Source organism: Nymphaea colorata, chromosome 5, assembly GCF_008831285.2.
Source record: "Nymphaea colorata isolate Beijing-Zhang1983 chromosome 5, ASM883128v2, whole genome shotgun sequence".
Taxonomy (NCBI): Eukaryota; Viridiplantae; Streptophyta; class Magnoliopsida; order Nymphaeales; family Nymphaeaceae; genus Nymphaea; species Nymphaea colorata.
In genome coordinates this window covers 13,922,700-13,926,131 of record NC_045142.1, presented here as the reverse complement: position 1 = coordinate 13,926,131, position 3,432 = coordinate 13,922,700, and the positions used below count along the sequence as shown (strand labels likewise).

The window sequence follows — 3,432 nt, the reverse complement described above, 5'->3', positions numbered from 1 at the left end:
TACAGGTAATCTTAAAATTTACCTTAAACTTATTTGTGACATTATTTTCAAGATAGCATATATTTATCTTGTTTTCTGCAAATACTATCTTAAACTTGTGACTGGCAAGTGCTCTCTGAATCATTATTGGTGATGGAAACAGCGGGAGGAAGGATGCCCAGTATATTGGAAAATGCAGAAGCTAAAGGATCCATTGAAGTCAACGGAAAGCCTGTCAAAAAGAACTCAGATGTCATCCTTCGGGCTGGGGATGAGCTGGTGTTTAGTTCATCTGGCAACGTTTCTTATGTATCCTTTACTTGCTACTGGAACACACTGTTGCTTACTAAACTTAAGATTTGGTTCTATGGGACTTCATGGTGCTTCTGCCTCTCTCTATCATTAACTTGGTACTGGACATGTGTCTCTGTCTAACAAACTAGTCATAGTGGCAGAACATTTTGCATATCTTATCAAAATTTTATTTTGTTTTTCTTTTCACCACACATCTGTTTTTGATGCAAATACATGTGTATGCAGTATGCACAAAATAGTCTGATCTCTGGGTTATAATTTTATGTAGTTAGCTCTGAAGTAGCTGAATTCTAAGGTTCTTTCTTCTACGCCGCTGCATTATATGATATGGAGGCTATCGTACGATGCATATCATATAAGTTGGCAACTTGGCTGAATATATATCATACACATTTTTCATGTGTGTCGTATATGTTTTGACCATATCTTGCCTTGTCTTATGATATGGTGCAATTTTTAAAAAAGGGGCAGATGCACCTTTTGATTGATTTTTTTTTAAACTGCCTCTTCTCCTCCATTTCTGACACATATGAGAGCTTTGGGATAGAGTTTTGCTGGTTTTGGAGAGAAATTGCCAAATAAATAATCAATTTGGGGGAGAAAGTGTCATTTTAGAGGAAGATTTGCTCGTGGGAAACCCGTTCATGTTTGGAAAAGAAGTCTTTTGTGTTTTTTCTTATACAAAAGATATACGATCTCTCAATTTCAAGGTTTATATATATTTCTATTGTTTTCGAAAGTTTACCATAAGTTTCTGTTCGTTTTATGAGATATTTTTTTATCTTTTAATGTGTTGTTACCATATTGTGGCTTATGAATGATGAATCGTGTATGTTCATTTATGTGTGTGATGAGTGTTTTATATAGAACAAATATTCATGATTTTCTGAATTTTTTTCTGGTTTTTTTTGGTGAGTTAAAAAATAATTTATGATACACTATGGTATGTTATGACTTATGATATGGTGTATAGGTTATCTTGACCAATATGCGTTACAATAAGCCTTTACAGTTTACAACATTGCTTTTAGGCATTCTTTGCATCCTTGCTTCATGGTATTCCTTAAAATGCGTCTAGATTTTCCAGCATTTTACAGTTGAGAGTCCTACTGCTGCATCTTCTGTCGGTATTGCAGAGGCTCACCAAGATCTCGTGATCCATCTGCTGTGGCAGGGGCAGCAATATTGTCTTCTCTATCAAACCTTGGGAATGATCTGTCACTTCTTCCTCCACCTTCCCAAAGCAATGAGGATGCCCAACAAGCAATAGGGAGACCAGCATTATCTACTGCCTTTGAATTACCAGACGATTCTGTTCCCATGCTTGATATCAATACCTGCACCAGGAAAGACAGTGCTGTTCAAAATTCTGGAACTGATGTGCCCCTAGATGATAATGCACCCGCACCAGCTGAACAAACATCCAGAGTAGATCATAATGTTGGCAACATTGATCGTGGTATGAATGCAGATAATGGCAGATGGAACTTTAAGTCCATTTCACATAAAAAATTTATGCGTATGCTGAAGGATACAGTTGATTGATCCAAGTGGGTCCTTTTTCAAACAATTACTTGAAGATAGAAAGGAGATGTTTAAGGATTCTGATTGATCAACACTTGTGCCAATGTCTGCTAAATGCAAGCTTTTAAGGACAACAGCGCGAGGAATTCTGGATGGTCAAAACACTCAAGTGTCATTTGACAACTTCCCTTATTATTTGAGGTATCATATTCTATCCATTCGGTTTCTGCAAAAATTCCTTTGTTTTTGTGACTTTAGACTAGCTTTTGTCTCATGATGTGAGATGTGTCCATATCTTGTTTTGTTACATATTATAATTGGTTTATTCTTTTGAGATTTGTATATCAAAATGTGAGATGAGAATCTGTATGTCTAAGTCACCATATGCCAAGCTAATCTCTCTATTATATAGTCTCTAGAATTACATGCATACAATGTTATTGCTTATATATAATCGAAGTAGAATAGGGACAAGAAAAAGAACATTTCTCTCATGGATCCAACATTGTAAAAAGCATGGCAGAATCAATCTCCAGTATCCTTCCCCAAATTGGGTATCTGGTTGCACCTTGGTATCTAGTATTTACATATCAACTTTACTTGAGGAGGGTACTAGGGAGTAAAGTTGTATGAGATTGTTTCTTTTGCATGATAAAAAGGACCTGAAATTACAAAATTTAGGAAGTTAAGGAAGTTTGTATTTTGCATATTAGAGTGTGGTGCTTGAGATGAAGAGAAAAAGTTATGGTCAATTGGTACTGTAGAGATAAAGCAAGGAAACTGTACTATAAACTATAAGCTGAAGACAAAATATTAATGAAATTGTACAATTCTATATTAGACTTCGTATCTATCTGGATAGAGGCAATTGAACATTATCTTGCCCATGTTTCCGAGAAAGTACCATCATATTTCTTAATTTTGCAAACATGTTTAGCGTTTCTTGTAGTTGCTTGTTATGATAAGCAGTAATTTATATGCTATATGTATTGATTTATCAAAACTTTGAGCTACAGTTTGATAATCCTTGTTTTGTTTAGTGAAAACACAAAAAATGCGTTGATTTGTCCTATCTACATACATTTGAAGTGCAAGGAGTTTGCCAAGTTTACCACAGATCTTCCTACTGTTAGTGCAAGAATTTTGTTATCGGGTCCTTCAGGTACTTTTCTTGGAAATTTGTGGGTGTTAAGTGGAGGTTAGTTTTATCTGCAAATGCTGTTACCATATGCTGTCATTTCTCTTTTAGGTTCAGACATATATCAGGAGACATTGGCACAAGCACTTGCCAACTTTTTTGGTTCCAAATTGGTTATAGTAGATGCAAACTCATTACCGAATGTAAGTGCATGATTGTGTTTGCACATGTTTGTCTTGATTTTTTTTTTCAATTTATTTTTCCTTGTTTAATTTATTTAGAACTTTATTTCGGTTAGGGGTTGTGGGCAAAGGATTCAGATGATAACAAGGATGGTGTAAGAGTTGAGAAGTTATCCGGTTCTGTTAAACATCGTTCTTCACATTCAAATGCGTGCAGCAGAAGAAGCCAACTTCTAGTGTTGAAGCAGATATTGTTTGCTCTTCTGCCATTAACTCGAAATCCCCACCGAAACA

At 35.5% G+C, this 3,432-nt stretch overlaps 1 long non-coding RNA gene across 1 annotated transcript; it reads left to right on the top strand.

Moving 5' to 3' along the window:
- The first annotated feature begins 1,960 nt into the window (after positions 1–1,960).
- Positions 1,961–3,097, top strand: LOC126410115 (uncharacterized). The gene is made up of 3 exons (XR_007573507.1): positions 1,961–2,019; positions 2,859–2,980; positions 3,068–3,097. It is a non-coding gene; the product is annotated as an uncharacterized LOC126410115 (long non-coding RNA).
- The last annotated feature ends 335 nt before the right edge of the window (positions 3,098–3,432 follow it).